This window comes from Vidua macroura, chromosome Z (genome assembly GCF_024509145.1).
Source record: "Vidua macroura isolate BioBank_ID:100142 chromosome Z, ASM2450914v1, whole genome shotgun sequence".
Lineage (NCBI taxonomy): Eukaryota > Metazoa > Chordata > Aves > Passeriformes > Viduidae > Vidua > Vidua macroura.
The window spans coordinates 63094244-63122029 of NC_071611.1; the positions used below are offsets into that span (position 1 = coordinate 63094244).

The 27786-nt window shown below is 39.7% G+C and overlaps 1 long non-coding RNA gene across 1 annotated transcript; it reads right to left on the reverse strand.

The window, feature by feature from the left end:
- Positions 1-21730: 21730 nt before the first annotated feature.
- LOC128822623 (uncharacterized) lies at positions 21731-24210 on the reverse strand. The gene is made up of 3 exons (XR_008441522.1): positions 23801-24210; positions 22256-22575; positions 21731-21834 (listed from the first exon to the last, which is right to left on the reverse strand). It is a non-coding gene; the product is annotated as an uncharacterized LOC128822623 (long non-coding RNA).
- Between the last annotated feature and the right edge of the window lie 3576 nt (positions 24211-27786).

The window sequence follows — 27786 nt, forward strand, 5'->3', positions numbered from 1 at the left end:
AAATCACAGAATCACAGAATTATAAACATAATAAATAATGTTTATTTTGAAACAAAGACCTATAAAGGCACTTTATTTCCATTAAGTATGTGAAATTATACCATATATGTATGTTTATTTATGCATATACAGAGGAAACCTGGTTAAGAAGGTTCACTTGTGTTTCCCCACTTTGTACTGTGTTTTCTGCTGGACAAGAACTGGTTGTATAGAGAGCTGAAAAGCATAATGGTTGTCTGATAGCTGTGCTGAGAGTATAAGGTATCAGTGTCACACCTTTACTTGCAAAGAGTCACCCTAATTGTCCAGATTCTTTACGGCAGGTGTTTGGAATTATATAAAAAGCCAAAGAATCTAGCACTGAGGAAACAAATGTGGATCTTCTATTCTAGGAGCAAACCATTCTTGTTGTGCTACATGCAAGAGGCTTCCTTAGCACCTGCTCTTTTATGGAATTTGTAAGGAAACCAGAAATTACTGTTTTGCTTGAAAGATTTTCCACACCTTGTGGTTGCATAAGAATGATTTGGTCTTTCAAGATTAATAGACCGCTGCCCTTGCTGTTCTGTGCATCTAGTAGCTGCAGGATGATAAACTTCCCCAGTGAGATTTGTTCCTTCTCTAGTCCCCATGGAACAGCATAGTGAATACTTGTTTTTCTTCTTTTGGGTCATTGCGTGCAGAATGTGGGATATAATAGGCATTGAAGCATATTTGTGCTGAGTTATAGCTTTCTCCTACAGCATGATAGGATCTTTGAACAGGATCCTAAAATAAGGAAGCTGGGCAACCTGCCTTTATCCTCTAATACAAAATTCTTCTCATGATACTTCCTAACCACATTGCAAATGCTCTCTGCCCAAATACTCTTTCCATCATTTCACTTCTACTAAGCCTTACAAGCATTGTAATTATGCACTGCCTTTTTCTGTTTATTCTTATCTGTGTTATTTAATCTCACTCATTCTTCTTTTGACTAGTTTGTTTTTTCAGAGTTGTCTTTGCCTTTTCATTTCAAGTGAAATCAGAAATTCTGTCAAAATCAGTTGCACAGTCTGTCATAGCACATTTCAACTCTGAGTTCAAAGTGTCAGAACACTTTAGGGAATATTATGATAAAAAGTAAAAGGTTAAAATCCATTTAAGCAAATCCTGAACATTTCCCTGCTTGCTTTTACTACCTAGATATTTAAAGACCTTTTTTTTTCAAAAAAATACTTCCTTTATTTCTTACTTATGACAGGTGATATTTTCTCCATCCTTGAAAGTATCCATGATAAATACATTCATTAGCAGGAAATTAGGAACGAGGTTTAATGATTTTTCTTTCAAGATGAACTCTTTTTGTCTTTTTCTCAAAGAACCAGTGACAACAGCTGGTCAAAGAGTTAATTGTGCATAGAAGAAAAAGAATTTAGGTCTAATGAAATTTATGGGAACATTTTCAAATACATCAAAAGGGCTAATGAGTGATGTTGTTGAAAACCATTTGATGTATTATGCATCCCAGAAATGGAGACTACAGTCCATGAAACAAATTCATAAAAAAGTATTCATTTGTATTTGAAAACACAAGTAGCTACAAGTGAAGATCAGTGACAACTATCTCAGTGTTCACATTTTTGTATACTCTTGGAGGGTGACTGTTGCATCCCGGGTTGGTTCAGTTAGGGGTTTTAATAAATGTTAGTTAGCTGGTTCTGTGTACCCCCATTTTCCCCCTGTGATGGTTCGCTCCAGGTTGTCTGCCATAGCAGCTTTCCCATGTCAGTCTTGCAGCCAACCTCTGTTCATTCCTGAAGGTTCTGTGTCAGCTACCCCATCCTTATATTCCTATTCGTGCTGGAACTGTGTACCCACCCCTGTTGTGTTCCTGTTGCCGTGGTCCACATCACTCCCCTGTTGTCTGTCCCCATTGGGCGAGGGGGGCTCCTACCCCTGTCTGCCCGCCCCCTATATAACCCCATGCTTCCTTTCTCCTGGCACCATCTTGACCACACACACGCTAGGGGACGCCGCTCCAGCCACCGCAGCCGCCGTGCGGGAAATAAACACTCTCCAGCCACACAGGACAAGGTGTGCCTCCCTTGTCCCTTTGTCTCCTCTTAGCGCTCAGCCACAAAGAGTGGCAAACCCACGCGGTGGCTCAGCCTTAGAGCTCTGAACTGTGGCAGCCCCGGTCTCCCGACCGAAACGCAGAGCGCAGCTGGGCTTCCGAGCCGCCCGAGATCAGGGCGAGAAAAACTAAAGCCACAGGTGACAGGTATGCACTATTTAGCTAATGATGGACAGAGCTATGCCATGAATGTCTGATCATTTGATCTTAAGGTATTTAACTGTACACTGGCACATACACGAAACTCCTACAGACAAATTTTAGAAAAACCTATAAATTAATTAATACCAGGGAAGCTAAGCTGCAAAGCTCTTTGACAAGCTGTGAGGTTTATAAGCCCTTGCTTCTGCTGCCAGAATCTTGGAAGCCCTGCACACCTGTGAGAATCCTGGTTCAGAGGAAGCAGTGCAGCTAGTGCTGGGCTGGGAGGAGTTGGTGTCCCTAGGCCCCTGCTGAGGTGCTCTGGGAAGTCAGGGTCACCTGCAGCCACAGGAGTGCCATCAAGGGAACCCCAGTGGAATCTTACCTACATTTCTACACATCTTTGCCAATCCAACATACTCCTGTTTGCAAAGGTCTTGTGCAGACTTGCATTAAGTACCCTTCTGAGACACAGTTGTAGAGCACAGCTCCTATGTCAACTTTCGTGGAAGAGCAGATGCTTCTGAATTCAGTATTTGTGAAGAAAACCTTGTACACATGGCAAAAGAAAAATCTATTGATTATTCACGTCTTCAGTAGGAAATAACTACATGCAACAGGAGCAGTCCTTTTTTTGTTCTTTTTTTTTTCCTTGTCCTGCAGTATGGGTTTTACTCTACTTTTAAGGGGTTTAAGGATGTGGCATCTTTAATCTGTGATGTTTTGGGTTAGTGCTAACACTACCTCAGGTGTAATACTAGTGACCCAGAACACCTTAGATGCAAGATGCTATAGACTAGTATCATTCCTCTCTGAAAAAATCCTGTAGCAAGTTGTTCAATTGGCCTCAATTGACCATAGGAATAAATAATGTTATTTATCACTGGTCATGGGGGCTGGGATGCAGAAGTACCTAGTCTGTCATGACCCTCACCTGCTAGCCTTCAAATCCTGTTTCTAAGACTGTCGTGTTTCTAAACACTAAGAACATGTAAAATTCATACTCCCTGGGATATGCATGATTTTTGATTCTAGATCAAGAATGACTGACCTACCAATTAATCTACCAAAAAGAAGTCAACATGGATATAAAGTCCATAATCTTCACTATTCATGTAAGGTTTACAGTAGATCTTTCTAATTTGCTCTTTCTAGTGGTTTAATACTGGATTTCTGATGACAAATGATGGTGCGGAATAGAGTCCATAAAAAACATTTCTCTGCCTTTAACTTTCAGGGCTGTAGTCATCTGGTGTACAGATACATTTCTTATTTGGTTTCATTAACACATAGAAAGCTGGCCTGTATTTTGTTCACAAGTAGAAAGCAATGAGTAATGACAAAATACTGCCAACAATTATTTTGTTCAAAATAGATGGAAGCGTCTACTGGGAAGGGGGCAACACTTCATAAGAAATAGAATGTGAGTGTCATGATACTGTATGAGGAGATTTTCTGTATACTAGCAAATTCACTTCTAAGTAATTCTGCACCAGGACCCCAAATTCACATTTTTACCACCTGAAACAGCCCTGTGGCACTAGACTGAGACTAGCAATAATATGTGTGGACAAGGCTGCAGGTTTTGCTAATTTGATAAAAGCAGAGTGTCACATGCTGAGAAAGCCTGCTGTCCACATCCATCATTACCACTGCTTTGTAGCTCATGTAATTAGAATTCACAGGGGATTGTCTACTGTGCTGCTTCCTTGCAGAGACCTAAATAACCTGCCGTCCACTGAGATCTCCAGACTGTGCACCTGCGTGGATGTGGGCAGTGAGCAGGATAATCCCCTTGTGAACTACGTGAAAATGATGTTTCTCTTAGCTGAATTCAGGCCAACATGCATTTTAGAGTTAAGCCAAGGTGAGGTACAATAAAAATAGCAATATTCTGAAGGAATTTGTAGTGGGGCTTTCTGTTCCTTCTCTCTTGTTGCAGTCGAAACCCTCTTAGACATCTTCAAGCAATCATCTGAATTAATATATGATAAATGACATTTTAATGCAGGACACATTCTCCTTAGTGAATATGCACAACAGTGCTCGCTGTCTTGTTATGTATAGGAAGATAAAACCACCACCTGACATTAAGTGGTTTGGGACAGCATAAAGAAGCCCTAAAAATGACATATCCAGTCCTTTACAAATTTCATGTGTAGAATTTTGATCAAATTATAAAAATGTGCTAAAACAATAAAGGAGTTCATTAGTAATTTTCTGCCTGGAATATACAAATATTCTCCACCATCATAACTTTAGAAATTCACTGTTGGGGAGGGAAAAATAACATGGCCCTCCCTGCTGTACTTTGCACCTGGTGTTAGTTACCCCAGATGTCCTAGCACTGCTTACATATGGGAATGGGAATATGTCACTTCTTTCTGAACAGCAGAGGAGGCTGTTCAGTGTCTTTGGAAATGCTTTGTGTGACCTTCTGTAGAAGCGACGTGAAAGGGTCACCATGTTAGTGGTCTGCACAAGCTTAGAGGAATCAACCATCAACATGTTTTGGAGTAATAGTTACAATGAAATGTTGTTTGACTTGTGCTAAGTAGATCAAATATCCTAGATTTTAGGGAAAAGTGTTGGTGAGATGCTTATTTAGTAATTCATCTGAATTGACTACATAGTCTTTCAGACCTTCACAAGCTGATGATCTGTCATTGACAGGGACTTAAGCATTCTATACCATAGGAATGCCAGCTCACTTGAAGTAACATTGTCTTCATTCCACTGTGCATTTTATATAGTTATTCGTTCTTTTTTTACAATAAAAGTATTAATTTATATTTACACATTCCGTCAGTTTAAACAAAAGTCAATTAAAAACAGGAATTTGTGAAGCAGTATTTATGAGTACAACAAACTTTCTTATGATTTTCATAGGAGCTTTTTTCCGTAAATAAAATTGCAGTAATTCATATTGGGCATCACTATGTTCAGCTAAAACTCCCAGAACTGTAAATGGAAGAATGTTACAAAATCAGTGTACTCAGAGTTGTTTCCTAAGAGACTCCTAACAGTCATTTTTGAGTCATGAAGAAGGCTGATATTTTTGATAAATCTAACTCTGGTATTTTAGTATTCTGGAACAGGGATGGGATTTGAAAAGTCTTTTTGCTTCTATATTCATACAGCATGAGGGCAATGGACAAATTCCTCTTTTCTTTGGCAACTTTCACTATTTTTCATAGGCAGTACTCTAGACTCCCCTATGATTATTTTTCTTTATGCTTTTTTCTGTCCTAGACTCTGTGCCAGTTGCTATCTAAATTGTTTTATTCTACTGGCAACAAAATATTCTAGATTTTTTGATTGAAATATATTTGAACCAAATGTATTTAATTCCTACCAACAACTGCAAGCCAAATTTCTTCCTTCAATTACATCCTATGAAACATTTGTCTGAGTCAACTTTTACTTCTTCCACTAACAAAAATAAACTTGCTCATGTTGACATTTTTTATGTCTCGAGATATTTTACAAGAGCATGACCACATCTACTCTCTCCATGGAGATATCTACATGCATGTATTTCAAACTTTAACCTACATTATTTGTTCTTCTCCATGGCTACTAAGAGAGTAATTCTTCATGACTGAGGGAGACTCATAGTGACTCACTGAATCTCTCAAAGACATAATTCACGTCTTTTAAAGTCATAGTGTGAGTATCTTGCAAAGATGTGATGCAAGTAAAGTGCTGACCAACAGAGATCATGCTAAAACTGGCTCTGCCTCAACTGCTGCAAGTACTGCATTTTCTAAAATAGTTCTGATACCATTCTTGCAAGAAGTAGGAGGAACGTAAGCAGTAAGCAGCCTAACAGCTGAACTGAACCATACAGACAGTATCTCAATGAAGAGTTGTCCTCATGGAACACCAGGAAGTCTTGAAGCCATTCCTTTCCCCCTGGATGACTGGCTGATGATGTTCACTCCCAAAGCTGCCTGCAGTGAGGACTAGCGAGGGTTGGAAGGGTTGAATAAATTGGTTTTTTTGAAAAAGACTTTAACTCACTGCATTAAGCTTCATTATTTTAAATGTTTTCCACTCCTAAGCATTGACTGAAGCAACAAATTATTTTGAACAAGACATGTTCTGCTCATCATCGAAAAATATGATGACAGTACGTCCATCCAAGATAACTAAGGCAACATTTTTCCTACTCATGTGGAGCTAATACCCTTCAGATAGGAAGCTGTAAAGTCAAATTGGAATAACTGTCTAGTTGTTCAGTAAATAAAAACCCAGTAAACCAGCACATCTCACTAGACCTAGTAGTCTGATGTGTAGGAATATGTATATTATCTTGCTATTTTTGTTTTCTATATGTTTTATCAAAAAAATATCCTGAGCTTAAAACTCAAAAATGTTGCATTTTACACTGTTTGAATGTGTATGCACATTCTATTTGAATGTGTATGCACAAACTATTGCACTAGCATCACTGCTTCCCCTGACACCCACCCTCTTCTTTTCTTTTCATCTTGCTGCATACACGTTTTTAGCTCAGTATATTCAATTATATCATGATTCTTGCTAATAGAAGCAAGAATTGCCAGATTTTGCACTGAAACATATATAGCAGTAATTTTAATTGCTGAATGTGACAAGTCAGAGTTCACAGGGCAGGATTGCTCCCAACAGAAGTGTAATACACTGTCTTCCTGTGGAGCAGATAAAAGCGTGGTGCTGTCCATCTGATCAAAAAAATAAAACAAAAAAACCCAAAAGAGTTGGGAATGGTAATGAAAAAAAAAAAAAAAAAGATAGAAAAAATAGAAAAGCAAATGTCATGTCAAAGGGAGGCTTCCTTGACCCTTCCTGGGGGAAGATTTACTGGACCCTTAGCGTTTGATTTGTTTGTCAGCATCCCAGGAAAGTTGAGACCCCTGTGTACTCTGTCAGTGTCCTGCTGAGGGACCTTCACTGAGCAGTCCTGCTGGGTCAGAGGGTGGTTCCACTGACTCAGTCAGGGAAACCAGCAGTGTAAGGAAGACCCCTCAGCAGATCTTCCTCTTTACTGGAGTGTGTTACCCACTGCCAGCCTCTGCCAGTGCCCATGAAGGACACACACTGACAGTTTAGGGAGTAACACTCTTTATTCATGTAAACTCGTGACAGTTTAAGCTTCAAAGGCTGTCAGAGATAGCACGTGGCTGAAAAAATGTATTCAAAGTAATACAAAGAGAAGGTCTAATCCCCAGTAAAATGTTCTGCCAGCAGAGAACATGATTCTTGTCCAACAGGTGTCACTACGGGGGAGGAGACAGGTTCAGCCCATTGACTAATCCCTGCAGTTATGATGGATTCTTCCCTACCTTTTCCCCCATTCTCAACTTTTGTACTTTTGTTCTCTGTGTTAGGTGCAGCTTGAGTGACTCTAGTCATGCATACCTTTGTTACTGATTGGTGTAAAGTTCTATCACTTTGCTTTTAAAGATACAATTAAAAAGAATAGGGAGTGTGTGACCAGTGAGGAGGGGTGGTTGCCCCTTGGAGATGGGTAATTTTGGGACGGAGGTGTGCATTAAGATTATTTTTAGGCTTTAATGAACCAAGTTTATCTGAGAAGAGCGATTTTGCCATAGTTGTTCTCTCAGCAGCAGGACATGTTTCTTTCCCTCTCTCCTCTGACTGACAGGTGCTATGCAGTTCAGCTGCAAAGTACTGTCCAGTTCCCTTCCCTACAGGGATCACAGCAGCCCCGTGTGGTGGTAACTCCACACAGCTCGACTCTCCATTCCATTCCCCTTAGCAGATGTGTGAATGGGGAATCATTGAAGAATAAGTTTCAAGTCATGCCAACTGCATTCCATCCAGGGAGCAGCAACTGTGATTTATCCTATAATTTCCATATTATAACTGCTGTTAAGATGCCAGTACAACTCCTTAGTTTTTTATAATTGTATCCCTAGTTACCTGTCCACAGGGTCCCCAGACATTTTCCCACAGTAAGTGTGTGTAAATTTTTAGATTCTGTGTGAGAGACACTCTCTAGTGTTTCCTACTGAGGTTTTCCCCAGAATGTCTGTCCTGACCCCAATGGTGGACTCCTGCTGACTTTGGGAATCTTGGGGATAAAGTAACCTCTGGTCATCACAAAGGGGCCTTGCCATCACGTTGTTCTCACCAACAACTTCCCTGCTTTTCAACAGCATCTTTTCTGTCCCTATGCTCTTCCCTGTGATTACCTCCTCTGTGCCCAGCTGTATTAAAAAGTCATGAGCTGATTTCATTATGTTTTGTGGGATTTTCCTTGCACAGTGTTCTCTGTCCCAGCTTGCGAAAAACTGGGGTCCACCTCTGAGCAAGCCATACTCTGTATGTTTGTGCTTCTCTGAACTTTGTATTTCTTTTTCACAAATGGGTGGATTGCTTATTTTCCTTTTCAGATCTTCCCATTTTATAAATATAAGCTGTCTTAAAATAACATTGGAATAGTTTAGCTGACGATTTATATGGGTCACTACTGAAAAGCATATGAAAAAAGTGTATTTTTATTTTTGTTCTTACTGACTTTGTGGCCTTTGGAAATATATCCAATCTGCATAGCTGAGCAAGAACTTCTTTACTGTGCTGTGTGGGTGACCATGTACTGGAACAGGTTGCCCAGCATGGTTATGGAGTCTCCATCACTGGAGACCATCTGCAATTCCATGCAATGTGCTCTGGCATGATCCTGGTTGAACAGGGAGGTTGCACCAGATGACCCACTGTTGTCTCTTTCAACTTTCCCCATTCTGTGATTCTGTTATAAAATTACTGAGGAATAAAATACCAAAGTCTGAATAACTAGAAGAAATAGAAACAAAGATACAAGTAAAGAATGCCACATGCCAGAGCAGACAGATCTACTCAAAACACAATGATATTGTTGAGAGAAGTTTCAGTAAATGGAAAGCTTCCAAGAAACTTGATTTTTGAGCAGCCCATGTTCTTGTTAGAAGTGCGCCATCATGAAAACACAGCATGGGAAATTCAGGCATATCTTCCCTGAGAATTGTGCCTGTCTCCATTTAATCCCTGACTAGACAAGATACGCATTATTTTCACACATGCCATGTAAGCAGCCCATCTGTTCCTCCCCACACCAAACAGTGTGCTGGATCCTGCCATGCAGGGACTGGCTTCAAAAACAAATGGTTATCCAACAGCTCTAACAGCTGCCTAGATAATTTTCTAAGGTGCAAGATATGTGGGAGCCCATCTGTCTGAAAATACAGCTTGCCACAGACACCATGAGCAGCATTCTTTGACTCACGGGGAAAATGGAGCAGGAGGGCTCATTGGGCTGTATTGGGTTCCAGAAGCCTATCGTTTGTGCACTCACTGGGGCAACAGCAAACCCAAACCCACGCATGCCCTTAGAGGGCCTGGGACTTGCCTACCCAGCCAGCAGCTTGAGTGCCATTCTGCCAGATAGATACCTAAAACCAAGGTAAAACCAGAAACCAAGTTTCTGTCACTAACTTAAGAAACCAGTTCCTCTACCCTATTGTCTTCTAAGCCTATTTGCTTTAGGATAGACTGTTCTATCTTATTTCATTAATATTTACTCTAATATCCAGATTGTAGCATATGACACTACAGCTTTCAAGTATTTTCCTGTACAAATGAATTTAAAGCAAGTCCATACTACTCATTAAGAGTACATTCCTTCTCCTCTTAGGAGGGGTTATAAAAAAAATGCCCCTTATCCACTATTGTACAAGTCTGAATTTTACCTCATTTTTGAAAGATGGTATATCAATAGCAGTATCTTTTAATAGGTAAGAAGAATGATATCCTTAAATTCTTACTACTTACTGCTTACAAGTAACTAGAAAGAGATACACCTGTATTGGAAAATACAGAATTTTCTAATGCAACATAAGGCTTTTCAGTTTATTGCCTAAGTGTGATGAATTTTTTCTTAATTCTTCTGTTTGGGAAAAGAATTTCCACCTCTTGAGCAATTTTTGGCATAAAAGAAAGATCAGCTGTGTAGATGAGACAATTTATTATTATTATAAGTTCAAATTTTGCTTATTCTCAGAAGTTGAGATTTCCTGATCAGCACTGTTATAGGTAAAAATTGACCCAGCCAAATTAAAAATTAAAAAAAAAAAATTATAGCAATTGAATTCTATCTGAGCCATCCACAAAGAAAAGGACAGTGCTGAGCCTGGGATCAGCGCTGGGTGAGACACAGGTTCAACCACTCCAGCAGAGGGTCTCTCCTATGTTCACACCGACCGTCCTGCACAAGCGGTTTTTATACAGTTTATTTTGTTCGAGGCTGGGATTTCGGTGATCAGGCTTTTCTTTCCATTCAAAGTCCCACGTATTCATAAAGTCTCTTTTCTCTGCACTGGGTTGAACAATTCGAGTTCCAGGAAGTGATGTACATCAATGATGGAGTTATGGGAAGCCAGCATTGGGATGTATCTTTCGGTGGTTCCAGCAATCCCAATGTCAGGTAATTGTCGGGGACGGTCATCGCCTGGGAGTTCCTAGATCATCTCAAGAAATGGCCCATCTCCGAGTTAACCACATGTATTAACTTGTAAATGAAGCCTTATGGTTTCAACATACGTGAGGCAGCCCCCTGGCTCTGGCTAGCATGCTTTATGTTGTTATGTGTAATAGGCATAATTTGCGCCTATAAAGTGATATATGGATAGGAGTTTTTATATAATTAAATATAGACACAAAGCAAGCAAGCCAGGGCAAAGGTGGGGGGCTGTCTGAAATAGACTTTATAGCTTCAAAGGAGGGACCGTGAACAAAGGACCACCAGAGTATTTATACCCTTCACACATATTCTGGGGTCTTCCTATTCAGTTCACTCCTGCTGTGGCTCTTGGCTTCACTCCTCTGTGTCACCTGGCTGGCACCACAGGTCCCTGTGCCCTTTGTAATGCAAGGAATTGGCACCAGTTCAGTGTCTTTCCTCAGGCTGCTGCCACAGGAGGAGTGTGGGGTGCATACACTGAGCCAGCTGGTTGGAAGGCAATTCTAGCGGGATGAGATTGCAACCACCAATTCACAGATTGCTGACTAAAGAAACCCACTGACTCCAAAGAATAAGAGAAAGACTGAGCAGGCAGATTAATTAACATCAGAAGTGAGAGAATCATTCAACAAATACAAGGCAGGATACTAATTAATAAGGAAACTAGGCAACTGCTAGCCAATGAATTGTGATTTCTTTGTTTGCCAAAACAGATATAAAATATAAAATTTTAAGAAGTTTTGCTGTGGATTTACCATGCATAATTTGCATAATTGTTCAATAAACAAACACATCAGCTCTGTATATAAGATTGTATAAGATTGGCTTACTGCACACTGGGTGATGAATATAGCTTTTAGGGACAACAGTGGGATCCAGCTGCAATTAGATTCACCTCTGAGAAGGAGTTTAGAAATCAAAGGTGTCCTTTCTGCCCCTCAATGGGAGGACTTCAATAAACTTTGTTTATAACTCAATAGGAGGACTAATAAACTTTGTCTGAAGCTCCTAGTCTGCCCCTGACAGATGATTGCCCCAAAGGTCTTCCCTATCCCACCCTTATCATCCCACTACTCTGCTGGGCATTGTTACCATGAAAGATAAACATATATAAGCAGTATAAAGGAATTTTTTTATGTGTAAGGGTCATTTCACCCCACAATTGCTCATGATGTGGAATCTAGCACCCCTTTGAGAGGAAAAAAGGACTTGTCTTTACAAACAAACTGTGTGCTGGTAAATAAAGCTAGATACTGAGATTAAATAAAAAAAAGCAATGGGAAGGATTTCACTGATTGATAAATGGAATAAGAGATTTATCTTTACAAACAAACTCTAGGTCTGATGATGATAGAATTGATACTGAGAGATGAAAGAAACAATGGGATGAACCATAAATTCCATAAGGAATTCCACTGAGTGACACAAGGAAAAGACAAAGCAGGGGGGTATACATTAGAAGAGGGTCTTAGGCATTTTGGGAAATCTGTACCTCTCAAGTACATCAGCCAATGGGGAAAGAGAGAGGGACATGCAGTTGGGAATTTAGGATAAAAAGGATGCTGTGTCCTCCAAAAATTGGAGAGACCCCAGGGGAAATCCCGCATGGCCTCTCCATTTATTCTGATAAAGTTACAGGACTCCTCTGTCTCCTTTTTAAACATAAACATCTGGTGTTTTTGGATTAATTTTCCTGACACCCTGATCTCACATCCCAGGAAAACTGGAAAAACACTGTCCTATTCCATTCCCCCAGGACATTGTAATATATGATTTAGAATAAATTCGTACTCAGGACTAAAAAATACAGTATCCTTTTAAATGGAACCAAGTGAGGGGAAAGAGCAATATACATAGGATGAATTCCTGTCTCAAAAGATGGTTATGCTGAAGGATTATTCTGTCTAGAAGATATGCATTGAACAGATACGATGAATATTCCTCACCAGAACAAGATATTCGGGGGGATTACTGTCTAACAGGATTTCAGCAATCAGAGTATTCTGGGGAAAACCTCCGTTTAGAAGCACCATAAGAAAAGAACATGCATGAATATGTGAAAAAGGACAAAAGGAAACAGGAGGACCTCCCCAACATCCCACCAAGTCTGGAAACAGTATAAGAATGACCCTGTGAAATCAATACCTGGTGAACTGCCAGGGGTACAGAGCTGCATAATCCAGACCCAGTTCACCCAGAACCGATCGCCTGGCTCAGTGCTGATTTGCTTGTGGCTTTTCCAATTTTACTTTGATTTGTTTTAATAAATTCTTTTAATTATTAAATTTACTCATTGATTCATTTAAAACAACATGGTGTGAGGTGGTATCAAATAACCTCAGAGTCTGGGCTGTGCTACTCCTGGTTGCTGCAAAAGTTAACCACAACCTGTATGGAACCAGGACGCTATGACTGGGCAAGGATTGGCTTCCCGTGCTGTTTATAGGGACATACAAAGTTCCTGGCTTCTCATCATGTCACTGAACAATCTCCTACCACTAGACTAAACATGTTTCATAGACAGTCAATTAATATTAAAAGTTTTTGGAATGCTGAGGTCCCAGATAGGCTTGTATCTCTGCACAATCCTATGCACAATTGTCTTAGATCTTCCAGACCCCTCTTGCGTGGCCACTGATGCCTTTCCCTTCCCCCATCCTCAGGGTCACTTATGTCTACCTCTGCGTGTCTGCAGCAGAGATGCTGCACTTGCACTTGTGCTTGAAACATCACAATGACCAAGGGAGGTAGAGTCACAGCACTTACTTCATGCTGGAGTTAACACAAAAATGAATCTAACCCATGTCCTGCTAAGGTGCAGCAGGTTTCCTTGGTGGATGCTGCTGGAGCTCTTGCCCTGTGGTGATGCTGAGCACTGTTCTGACACGTGGCCCCTTGTCTGCCTCACAAGTCCATGCTTTGTTTGACATCATGTGGCTGCTCCTTGAGGAAAAATCTCAATCATAGATCTGAAATATTTGACCTGCTAATTTCACTAGCCAGAAGAGTAAGCTAACAAAAACTCTTTAAAATGCTGGCACCTTCATTTCTTTATTTTATTGGCCAAATTTTAAGCCATTCATTTCAATGACTCTTCAAGGTCATCAGTCTCAAAGCAGTTGAGTCTCACAGCTAATTAGGCTCCCTCTCTGGATTTTGTCTGGAGTTTCTGCAAACATGGAAGGTGCTGTAGATAATTTCTATGAGTAGGGAAAAACAGCTACAGGACCAGCTTTCAGCTATTTTTTTGTACGGGCATTTTCTTCCCCATGCTGAAGTATTGTAAATTTCTATAGTAACTGATCTAGGAGCTGAATGTCAGTCACTATATTGCAACAGCAGCTGCACATAATTTATGTGGTTATGCAGTAAATTCCTGCAAGGTTTGGAAGGCTCTTTCAAGATCAGTGTTAAAACAGCACCAGTAAAACTGGTGGACAGATTTACTGTGTGTTTAAGACAGTTCCTGAAAACTAATCTTGGTGTCTTTTAACAGAGCTCTGCACAGCAGGTATGGCCCCTGGTTCTCAGAGAAGACAGAAAAAAATTGCAGCTGGATTATAATGAGGAAGAAGGAGTGATTGAGACACTGCTGGAAGGTCAAGTGGAAATCTGATTCACTCCCTGCAGGCAAAAATTTCAGTATGCAAGTCACTGTGAAGTGCGCTTCATTGGTTATAAAAGTTCTTCCTTGGGTATGGATTTCCAAAAGCCAACCAAAAATAAGTGATGTATGAAATATACTAATAACGCAGTAAACAACTCAGCAACTCATGTTGGACAGCAGCCATTCTTCAGTTCTGAAAAGCATACCTACTTTCTCAGTTTTGTCCTTTGATCAGTGAGCAGGACTCATTTTTGTAATTGACACCGTGCAGGGATGGTGGAAGCGTCTGTTCAGGAAGCCACATACTGGTAAGAAAGTCTCTGTGTCAGGAGTGACAGCAGTGTCCTGGAACAACGTTTATGGCTTGGATATATTTTCACCTATGCCTTTGTCAGCAGCTTGACTGGAAAAAAAGTCCAGATTCTCCTTTAGCCATATCCCTGCCTGCTCTCTGCTGAATAAGCAGAGAAGCGAGGACAGAACTGTTCGAGTTTCCTGTGAGTTGAGGGTGCATGTTCATTTCTCACACCCTTTTGAAGTTTCACCCCAGTAGATTGCTTTTTCTGTTATAAAATGGAGGGAACAACTTTAAGTAAGGACAAATTGATCAGCTCCACTTGATGTCACATTTATAAATGTTTCTCCTCTGAATTTCATGTTGTCACTTTAATTATGAGGGCTCCTGACTTAAACTTGGTTTCCCAAAGTTGAAAATGCAGCTGTGGCACCAGAAAAGTCTGTTAGAAAATGTTTCAGTCTTTTTCATTTCCTAAAAAACTCTCAGAAGTAACAATAATAAAAAGAGAAAATCTAGATGCCCAATTTGGATAGTTTTCTCTTTGTGTGAAAGGAAATACATTCCTTGCACATATCCCTATATTGCTGTTAATGTGCTCGTCAAGAAGTCAGGACTAAACTACCATCAGAGATGTTTAACATGCCCAAGAAATTAGAAAATTGTTAAAAAGCTGTGAACAGCAGAGAAACTTCAAAGTCTTGAATTTTCTGCAAGTTTAGAGAGAATTGTTCCATGAGGAAATCTGATTCACTCATACTCTAAATCTTCCCCAAAACAGGAAGAATATCCTTCAGAAAAGCCTAAGTTGGAGAAAATGCTGGCTTACTATTGCCACTAAGAATGAAACTGAGCCTGACTAAAGATACTCCTTTGACAGAGGCAGACTAATGTCCCAGTTGTCACTGCATCAAGGACATCAAAGGAACTAGTGCCAAGAGGAAAATCATAGAATGGTTGTCGATGGAAAGGGTCTTAAAGATCAGACCTTTGATAAGACATCCTTCATCAGGCCAGGAGAGGATTGCAAACTGCCAGAGAAAAACATTTCTACTAAAAGTCTCAGGGTAGAGGGGAGATGTGCTTGTCATCAGTTCTGACAACATCCATAAAATAATAATGTTTCATTTGAGAACCTGCACACAGACCCAGGGTGACCATCAGCTAGGAGCAGGATGGCTCCATTTTACCCAGGGGTGGTGAGCTCCAGGACAGTAGTGCTGGCAGGAATCCAGGGAACAAGATGGAGAAGGAGACACTTGATTTCCCTCAATAAACACAAGGCAGCTGCTTTTCATCCTAATGAATGGCTGTATCTTGTACTGCTTTTACAATAAGGCATTGGTGGTCCTATTCTGTGCCTCTGTCTTCATGACATCAGGCTTACATCAGTATTAAATACACTGCCAAAAATACACTTGTGTTATGCAGTACATTCCATGCTTTGAGAACGTTATTTTCTGATGCAGAACAAAAATGGGAATGCCCAAGATACTCAGTATTTTGGTTGTTCATACTCTGTGTGCAAGGGGGGTGAGGAACAGGTGCATAAATGACAGATTTTTAATTATATTTTATTTCAGAGTTATTACAGCTTTCTCCATCATCTGTGCCCCAGTTTTGGTGAATGCTGAATTGTCTGCTTTTGTTGGGAAAGTGGGACTGGCACAACTATGACAACCCAGCAGGATTGTCCCTGTGCCCTCCTACAGCTCCAAGCCTGTGGGACCAAAAAACCCATCAGCAACAATTCTTGCAAACTTTAGGCATTTAAAATTGAAATTTTCCTTCATATTTGTCCTTTTCTATATTATTTTTAAAAAAATCCACTCAGTGGGGAACATTTCAACTAAAAAGCCAATAAAAGAAATTGTATTTTACACAATAGGGTATTTATTTTTAAAGGGGTTAGAGCTGTGCTTTGACCAGATGAGTGTTGTGTAGTACTGAATAAACACTGAAATATCAGCCCCAGGCCTCTGTTTTCAGCCTGACAAGTAAAATCCATTCCCTGGCTCCTCTCTGTATCTGTTAAAGGTCACAGAAACTGCACAAGGGTTTCCTTAAATTAATATTTGTGACCTATTCAGATAGCATCAGGATGAGTCACTTCAGAAGAGCCTACTCCTTCCATCTTTAGATCAGACTTCTAAAACTGCAGTGAATCACATATTAGGACACGTACTGAATTATAAGGGTAGGACAAGATGTTAAAGAGCTGTGGATGTTCTAAGTTCAGTCAGAGAGAAAAGAGAGAGAATTCTCCCAGGCCTAGCCTGGGAACGTTAGGAGGAGGAATGAAAACAATTATTATCTCTTTCTGTTCATGTTGTTTATAGATATGTTCTACCACAGTGGCTATTCATAGTGCACCAGTGGTTGAAAGGTTTTCACTTTGAGACCAATCATATTTCACCTTAGCGATCCTGGTTATAAAAGGAATGCTACTTGCTGCTAATAATGATTTTTTCTTCTTTGCCTTCTGAACTGAGTCTTTTCATCTGTCCCTGCCTCAACAGTGACAAAAGAGCAACTTCTGCTGGCCTACATCCTCGTTCAGGGCTGGTAGGGCGTATCCATAAAGCACTTTGACAGCAGGTCCATGCTTTCACTGGAACCAAACCCTGCCCTGCACACAATTGTGTGAGTTAAGGACGACCCTTTGTGCAAATGCCTTCTCCACTTAGCCATTGTCCCCCTCCTAGGAAACACCCAGTGTTCCCTGCTAAAAGGAAGTCAAAGTAGTGTGTTATTCTTTAAGGGTTGCATTGTACTGCAAGTGTTTGAGGGGGAGAATAAAAATTAAGTTCCCAATTTTTGCATTTCCTAGTTTCTTGTACACTTTTCAACCTAAAGTGTGTTTTTAAAGGGAAAATGGATGTATTATTTGTATAGATATAAATTTTTGAGAAAAAAAATGTACTTACTTTCCCCAAGAAAGAAAAACGAGCTGAGGCACTGAAACAGGTTATCCAGAGAAATTGTAGATGCCCTATCTGTTCAAAGCCAGATTGGATTGGCTTTTAGCAGCCTGGTCTAATGGAATGTCTCCCAGTGAGGATGGAATAAGACAACCTTTAAGGTCTTTTCCAACTCATTGTGTGATTCTATGATTCTTTGACCTGCTCCCAGAAATGGTGCTTTGAGGTGTATTTTGAAATGCAAATTTTGAGATGCAAAAAAGAATATGGTATTGTGCCACTATAGAAACTAATTTGGCAGTTCAAAGTCTGACCATAAATACATCTAGTATTAGAGACCTAGGTGGAAGAATGACAGTGTGTTGTGGTTTAAGAGGGTTTAAAAGACAGACACTCTAAAATGAGTTACCTTCCCTTAGTTTCAACCAATCCCTTTCCACCAATAAGGAGAAAATTAATATGAGCAGAAATAAGGGGAAAAAAAATCCCAGTTTACTAACAAGCAAAGCAGCAACAGGGAAAAAAGTGGATAATCACTATCTATGAAATCTCTAGATCTCACAAACTCCTCAGGAACAAAGAAAAACCCAGAATGACAGGGTAACTCCTGCCCTCCCAAGATGAAGGCTGCCATGGGCAACCTTGTGTGGGGAGAAAAAGAGAAGGTGGCATTAGCCTTCCTCCTCCTCTTTACTGCTTATCCCTCAGAGAAGCAGCACTTCTGTTAAGAAAGGCAGCCTGGCATGCTCCAGCAGCTGGGACTTAGCCAGGGTCTGGAACTCGTGGAGGGGCTTTTCCCTTCCTCGTGGCCTGAGACAGCAGGGCAGGGCAGGGCAGAGCAGGGCAGGGCAGGGCAGGGCACAGTCACAAAGGCTCCTCAACCTATAGTGACCAGGCACAGAGTGAAGCCACCTGGCCCAGAGATGCTGCAGCGGCAGGCAAGCACTTGTGGAATTTGCCTTGAGGTAGTACAAGAGAGAAAAAAAATATATATTAAAAAAACCAAAGTGGAGAGAGCTTGCCTTGCCTCCTGGTACTTTGACATTCTAAAGGGACCATGGCAAACCTCCCAGTCTTGCAATTCCATTTCCAGGTGCACCCCTGGGCATTAAAGTAACAATTATTTGGCACAGATGGATATGGAATACAACGTTTTGGGTCATCCTGGGACATTCATTTTAATTTCTGGTAGCACACTGGTGCAGAGACAATTCAGAGTAGCATAAATGTATTTCACACTCATTTTATATATCCATTTTAGTATCAGATATGAGCTTTCTTCATCACACACTTAAAATTTTGGTGATTTTTTTTTTCTTTTCTAGCTTGTCTGCACTTCATCTGAAGTAGTTATTTCTTCCTATTTAGAACTCTCCAGTTTTTTTCAGTAAAATCTGTACTTTTTCTTTTGGAAAGTAAGTCTTGTTGAGTAAACTTGAGTTATTCCTTTGGTGAAATGATAAATTTTAATTGGTACAAGTAATTGCATGTATTTAACATGTGTGGACTTTCATGGGGCACTTTGTAACAGCAATACTATTATTCAAAAAGAAAGACAAAGTGGAACTGCGGTATGTAAGAGAGCACATAGATTAACGATTGTCTGAATGGATATATCAGAAAAAACAATTATTAAGGAAGAAATCTTCTTGAAGTAGCTTGCTTTTTTTTTTTTTTTTAAAGTCTAGAGGCCACTTATATACTTTTCCTATAAAACTCTGCAGCTGACATTTATGGATAACACAAAAATATAACAAGTAAGAACAAGGCAATAATAAAGAATAACCAGAAATATTGTTAATATGGTCTGACTGAGAAATTCCAAAGAGGAGATATTTCATGACTGAGTGTCCCCTGAAAAGTCTGGGGAATAGAGCAGGTATATAAAGTAACTTAACATGAACTTTTGCAATGATGCAGCATCAGAAATGCCAGGAGTATGACCTTGGGTAAGAGAAGCACAGAGAAATAGGGAGCAAAAAACACTCTTCATATGGCACAGAAATTGATGCCAAAATAGTGTACCAAGCCCAGCATCACCTTTCTGAAATTAAGAAAATTATATGGTGTAAAGAAGAGCCAGGAATGCGATGGTGGGATAGGGAAAATTGCTGGGTCTATGCACAATTTATAGAAAAAAAAAATACATCCAAAGATGTCTTCCATTCTGTGTATAATTACCAGGAGAGCAAGGAAAAAACCATAGGGTACCAAAGGATTCCAGACTACTCCAGAGAGAGACAGGGAATCCAAAATGAGAAACTGATGCCAACACATCCAAAATTGGCAGAGAAAGATGTGGGGGCATTTTAACTCTGTGGTTGATTTATATTAGAACAAAGCAGGTGATCCTACAGAGTTTCCTGATGTTTTTAAATTCAGGTTGACAGACTCCCTAGGCTTATGCTTTTAGGAAAGCCATGACCTCATTTTCCAGTGTTTTCCTAAGTGTGATGCTTCTCTTCATCATCTACACTGGAGCTTGGTGCCATCTTCTGTGCTGGGGTATCTGCCTGCAGCAGAGGAAAGAAAAGCAATTCAGGAAAGCAGGACAACAGTAAAATGGTGGGAAAAATGACCAGTCCACTTCTGCTTGCATAAAGAAGAAAAAAACCAACCCACATTCAGAAGAAACAAGAGGCTGAGCACTCACGAAGTGCCACAACAACGTTATGAGGCCCCCTCTTCCTTCCTTGTCGATATATTAGGTGCACTGGTTAGTATTTCCCACATCTGAAAAGTGGGATCTCAGAACAATACTGAAGATAAAAAATGTACAATGAAGGCACCAAAGGAATCATCTTATGATGCTGGAAATAAAATCCTTAGCCTTTTTTTTTTTTTTAAGGTGAAAAAAAGGAAAACTATATTAAAGGAAAGCTTCATTAAAAAAGCAACTGGAATTACACTTCCAGACCTGCCATTTCAATGGCATTTCAACAGCAATATTATAATCCAGTTTTACGTGAATGATTGCCATAAAGCTAAGGCATAGTGTAGTTTAATATGATTCAAGATTCATCAGAGCTTTCTTGGTTTTTTTTGCTGCTGAAGTTCCCCTTGGGAAATGCCAAGCTTTAACTGCGTACTTGCCGCCAGCATTGTGGCTGCGATGCAAGCCAGAACTGACAGATGACTGCAACTACCTCATTAATTTTTCACATTTTCCTGTTCTCGAGTTTCAGGATTTGAAATTGTTATGTACCTTCAGAACAGTACAGAGTGATCGGAGACAAATGCTCATGTTTATGTCATTTACACTTATTGAGTTAGATGAAACCTTCCAAATGCAAACTTGTGATGACAGCTTTCCTCTTTATTTGTAGTCCAACCTTAATCCAATGCTATCTGGGAATAAATAAACTTTAAAGGGAGTAACTGCTCTTTCTCACAGCAGATGATATAGTCTCCTGCATTCTGTTATGTATAAAATATTAATGTGGATTTGTTCTTAATTCAAATTGTGTCTATTCTTTTAGTGTCTCTTTCTTTGAAAAATAGATCGATACTTGCTGACTGTGGTGCTTGTTGTTGATTTTTGGACCTTCTGAGTACATTTCTACACTATGTAAATATTTATGTGTCAAGTAGCAGTGATCTTTTAAAAAACAGCCTTCAACATCTTAGCTATACTGGCATTCCCATTGGATAAAATATATATTTAATTTGCATTCTGCCTCCTAATAAGAATTTCTTTTGGCATGGGAATATGTATTACAGTAACAAGAATTAGGTAATAAACTGTAAAAAAACCACTCTTCTGATTAATACAGATTAATTTTTTTCAGGCACACTGAGAAAAGAATAAATGAATTAACAAATGAATAAGCAATCCACAGATGGTTACAAGTATATTAATTTGTCTCTTGGATATTTTTGTTGCTCAGGGAAAAGGTCCAACACAATACTATACAATCAAAAGCCCTGCTGTGCACCTGTGAGGTTGTTCAACTCTTCATGAAACACAATACTTTGGGAAGTACAGGAGTCCGATATACACTGTTCCTACCATGACTTTCAGTGATAAAGATCCTTGAAATATATAGCGGGTAGGTATACTTTCACCTCTAATTAAATGCTTTGCTATAACCATCAGAGGTTTTAATTTTCTTATACTTTTTAATCTATATTTAAAGCTCACGCTTTGTGTACAATTCCCAGTCCGTCTGCACTGGTGCTGGCACGCTCCTCAGACTCCATTTTCTGTAACTGGAAAGTCATGATCTCACTGTAAGATGTGGAATATCTCCTCTGGGAAGCAACAAATTAGAGCAACAAATTAGAAGCAACATTTATGCAAATCCCATTCTCTTCCTCATTCAATCTGCCAAAGAGCAATAATGCATTTAACCGCTTCGCACATAAAAATGATGTTATGTGAAGGGAAAATGACATGTGAGAAGGCACAAAGTCTTGAGGTGAATCAAGTCTTGAAGCACTTTGAAGACACTTGAGGGGTTTTGCAAAGCTTTCCACATCTGTGGGTCCTCAGGCAGGGCTCTCAACCCTCCAGCTACACAGTAATGTGGATGTAGTTGCATTAACTCCATGCTGAAAACCTTGTTCTCTCCTTTCTTCAAACCCTCTATTAGTAAGTATTCCCTGTATAGAATATTCAGGATTCTTTCTCTTGTAACTGAATGCCTGCTCCATTAATCCTCCTCTTTCTTACCTTGTGTGCTTCTTGTGAAATCTTGCAGCTCTTGCCTTGTGTTTCCTAGGGGAGCGTTGAGCCGTGGTCCCCTTGTTCTTCAAATCAGTGGCTCCTTTTGATTGAAGTTCTGGCCTTTGCCTCTCTTATCTGTAGTTAACTTGTATTTGCTTGATCTGTGCACTCCAGAGGTGTACCTCAGTGTCCATGCATCATCAGGTGATGACAAGAAGCTGGTCTATTTAGGCTGTCAGCACGGTGATTGATGGTTTTTCATTATGCTAATTCACTCTGACTGCTTTAATGTGATGAACAGGGTGCCATGAAACAGCAGAACAAACCTGTTAATCAACATGAAACACTAAGAGAAAGTAAATGAAAGTCTATGCCATAAAATAATGAAAACACAAAATGAAAGTGTGTTGTCCCACAAGCTAATTAACAAAGTGAGGCACTAAATGCCACCTGTAAGAAAGGTATAAACCAATTAACTTTCCATACTTTAAAGAAAGGCACAAAATACAAAGGTTATATTTACCATTATAATTGTGGCTAATTTGTGACTTGCCTAATATACAAAAGAAAAAATCTTTATGCATTTGCACATCTACCCACTTCTCAGACAGCTGCCTAGGACAGTGGTGCTGCTGATGAAGAAAGGTGGGCACACCTAGAGTGGCTTCACAACCTCATGTGCCCACAGTTTTGTGATTTATTTGTTTATCATTTACTTAGTTTATTTTTGCTGTTGTAGATTCAGAAATACTTTTGGGTGAGATGTTACTCTTGAGAAGGTTTAGAGAAAAGGGAGCTCCAGGGAGGGATGCAATGAACAAAAGTATCTGGCAACCATATTCAGAACAATGAAAAGCAGCTAAGCACTGAATAGCAGATCTAGTGCAAAAAATTAAAATCTGATTATAACAATCCTTCACTAACAAGATTTAAAAGGCAATAGTTCTACCCCTTAAAATGGTAAAGTAATTGAGTGAAGACTTATTTTAAGTAAGACTTAAACTGAGTTCTATTCAGCAGTAAAAATAGACTAGGACTTTAAAAGAAAAAATTCTCATCAAGTGAAAGGAAAATGAGTACAGGCAAATGAGGAAATAGGCTGAAGTGGTCCACATATTAAAGCTGGGAAAAGAGAAGGAGAAACAGGGAGACAGAGCAGTAAATGATACAGATCAAGATGATATAAAAGGGACAAGAAATGTCACCAATCTAAGAGGGAAGAAAAACCAGAAAAATGTCAGAAAAGAAATTGGAAACTGAATAGAAGTAAAAGCTGAGCTTATCAAAAGCTAATGAGATCCTACTAAAGTTGTGATCAGAAATAAGAATCTTGAAGAGAGGAGGCTTTGTAGACACTAAGATGTGTTGGCATTGCATATTTAAAATAAAATACTAAATATTTATTTAGTAAGTAATGAGATATTTTTCCAGTTAATATAAAATTTAAATAAATTCAATGTCCTTAAGGGAATATCTGTTTACTTTCACACTTCTGCTTTAGAAGTCTATCAGATTTATGTGCTCTTTTTATAGAACTGAAATAAAATTTACCTTCTGGAACAGACTGGATCTTCTGCATAAAATTTGACAACTCAAAATCAGTTTTAAAGCCCAGATACCTCTTCAATTAATGTGCAGCTGTCAGGGACCCAGTCATCTTTGACTGCGGTCTACAGTTGTGCTGTAAATGTACAAACCGATATTTTTACTGAAATCCAGATGAATTTTGAACATATTGCAGGATTTCATGGTAATTGAGCCTTGCTCAGAGATTTGACCCTTCACAGAAGAGTGGATGCTTATCTCTTCTTTCTTGGGGTCAGTTAGGTTAGAATAGCTGCATTCCACTGCCTAAAATAATTTCAATAGATGTATTAGATAGAACTATTTTCACATATGAAAATTAATGGTAGTACTGTTGGAGTATGCTCTTATTAAATATCCATGAATATCCCTGTCATGGTTTGACATGGAAGTGAATTTTTTTTTCAGGAAGTTGGGTCAAACCAATCAGTGGTCAGGTTTGGATATTGGCACCTGGAGTGACCACTGAAAGTATGGACACGCCTCTGAGAACACAGGGGGTTAAAAGCAAGAACTCCCAGGAGAACTGTCTCTTTTGGTTCCGGTCGTCAGAGAGTGCAGACCTCCCCTGCCCGGCCTCGGGCTGGGTGGGGGAGGGGAAGCCACGCGGCCTTGTCCAGGTAGGCCGAGGGGCTGAGGGTCTGGAACCGAGCCAGCTCCTGGACGGAAGGGTGGAGAGAAGCGGAGATACCTTTGTCCCCCCCCACCGCCCCCCAGAGGGGAAGTGACAGAGAGCCTGACGGCACCTGGAGATTTGCCGGCAGAGGAGAAGGAGAAAGAGGGGGGGGGAAGGTGCCCAGCGTGGGAGACGGAACGCTGGACCGAGATATCAGCCGTCCAGCGAGTCTGAACTTTTAACCCTTTCCAGGAAATGAGGGCTTTGTAAAATATTACTCCTCCTGGATTTGTAGTGGAAGAGAGACAGTCCGGGACCTGAGATGTTAGAAGAAGAAATATTTAGGTGGGAGGAGATGATGAAGTAGCTTTTGGCTGGACTTTTCTTGTTAGCCATGGACTGAACCAAATTCTCCTGCAATAGAGACTGCATTTTAGGGGGATGCAGTGGTGACCCAAGGAGACCTACTTCAGCAACCACCAGCACAGGAATGGCAAGAACAGAGGAAAGCTGAGAAGGGAATGGTGATGCCCTCTGTCTTCAGAAAGAAGATGATCTCTGTTCTTGGACCCTCGGCCCCAGGGGAAAATGGGGGGGACTGTAGTCCCAGGATGAGAAGCTGAACTGTTGTATCTTTGGGTCCATGGCAAAGCATCCTTAAAGGAGCCCTATGAGCAGTCTGTCCATGCACGGTGGTGAGAGCACTGTGACATGGAAAGGAGAGTGTCACACTCGCAGATTTTCGCCGGGCGGTTGCCATGTGTGACAGGGAAACACAGGAGGTGGCAACTGTGTTTCCTGGGGGGTCTATGGTGCAAGAGAGACTCCTCTCTCCCTTGATAGCTTGAGTATTGATTATCTGAAGGGTGGTAATTTGATCAGGAATCCCGGGTGATGTTTCATGGTGGGTGTTTTAGGAAATGGGAGGAGGAGGAGGGGTGTTTTAAAAGGTCTTCATCCTGGATTTAGTTTATGTGTTTTCTATAGTAGTAGTAGTTTAATAAAGTTTTTTTTCCCTTTGTTATTAAGCTTGGGCCTGCTCTGCTCTGTTCCTGATAACATCTCACAGCATTTATTTAGGGAAGGTGCATTTTCATGGGGGCGCTGGCATTGCGCCAGTGTCAAACCATGACAATCCCTTTATTAATATTTCAAGTTCTTGCTGGGCCAAAGAATGTAGTAAACTATCTGACCTTACTCCTGCTATATATATATATTTGTAAGCTTCATGGAAGAGGGATACTAATGGGAGAAAGTTTAAAAAATAAAATAATTACAATAATAATAATAATAATAATAATAATAATAATAATAATAATAATAATAATTTTGTCATTGTCAAGTGTGTCCCTCAAGATTGAGCCCAACCACCTTCATCCTCCTCAGCATCTTGGCTGAGGCTGGCAGGATCTGCATCCCAAAGAGACCATTGTGCTCATTTGATCTGAGCCACAGAGGCCATGTAACCTCATGAGGTAACTGCTAGTGTCATTCACAACAATATTTTTCAGTATTTGTGAAATAACTTAATAAAAAATCAATTATTTCCACTCATTTCCAATTATTTGTCCTCAAGGCAGACTTCACCAAATCTTTTCTACGTCACCTAAACACAATCTTAAATGCCTAATTTTTAGGTATAAATATTTAGTATAAATATTTAGGTATAAATATTATACCTATATACTAAATATAAATATAGGTATAAATATAGGTATAAATATACCTATATACTAAGTATAAATATTTAATATAAATATTTCCATATAAATATTCCCTTCTTTCTCCTTTTCCATTTGCAGAGAAATTGAAGTAAAATCAGATGCCAGCTGCCAGAGTTTGGTTTTGAGCCTTTGAACAAAACTGACCATTGATTCTAGTTTATTTGCCTTATTCCAGTGTCCTGGTTCTGGTCAGGACAGGGTTATTTTTTCAGTAACCAGGAGGGGCTGGACTGGAACACAGAGGTTGGTTGATGGTTGATTCCACTCTGTAACAAACAGTGCCTGTAAACCTTTCCTTCCCCTGCTGAGGTTGGATACTCCTCTGCATCACAAACACACTATCACAGCACCATTTTATTTTCTTTTGAACAAAGATTAGTGCTCCAGGAAACAAGCTTTCTGACCACAGGTACTTGGTTTAAATTAAAAATAACAAAGCCAATGAAACAATTTTTTATTCTTGAAAAATTAAATCTTAGAACCACTTAAATGACTAATAGTGATAAACTGACTTAACAACTGCTTATGTAAGGGAACTGTTTGAATGTAAAAGAGAGATGTAGATGAGATGTTAGGAGTAAATTGTTTATTGTGAGGGTGGTGAACCATTACTAGAGATTGCTTAGAGAAGCTGTGGATAACGCTTCTCTGGAGCTGTTGAAACCAGGTTGTAGAGGGCTTGGAGCAAGCTGGTCTAGTGGACATGTCCCAGGATACAGCTGAGGGGTTGGAACAAGATAATCTCTAAAGCCCCTTCCAACCCAAACCATTCTATGATTCTATGATTTGAAAAGATATTGCCTATAGCAAACTGAAATAACATGTGAATTGGATAGATTTTGCTATCATTAGGGTTTTTGACCACATTTAAAGTAATTTTCACTACATTTGACTGATGCAGAGCTGTTATTATCACTTTCTATGTAAAGCACTTCAGTTCAAACATCCTTTGAAAAGTGGTATTAAATATTAGAAGGGCCAGAAGCAAGCAGGCTTTTTATCCTAACTGAGGCCCAAAAAATTGTAAGTGATTATTGCTTGCTAGCAAGCATGTGTTTGAAATCAAATCAATGACATTAAAATTTTTGTGATACTTGCCTATCTTCAGGTTCTGCCTCTTTAATGCCTTTGTATGGGCTTTCACATGTCTGTCCAACTGCTGCTTTAAAGGCAAGTCTGCATTCTCTTTTTGTTTTACTCCCAAGCATTTTTTATCCTTACAAACTTAATTTTCAAACTGTGTTCATTGATGCCCAGTAAGAGTCCATGTTAAATGGGATGGTGTAGTTTCTTCAGAGTTAATTCAAATATGAAATTAACACTTTTCACCCCTCAGGTATTTTCATAGAGTAGACACACTGCAGAAATCGCATTTTGGCATGTAGGTACAACCTTCAAGATAAGGACTGATGAAAAAATTTAATTTAGGAGTTGCTAGGAAGTTATTGAGGACATTTGGAGTAATTTTAACAATTTACTCTAGTGACTCAAGACTACTCCACAGTCTGACAGAGACATAGTCATAATTTTAGGTTGACAAGTATTCTAAATTACCTCAGAGATCAGCTACTCTTTCAGCAGATGTGTACAGAAGCGCCAGTGACATGGTCTCA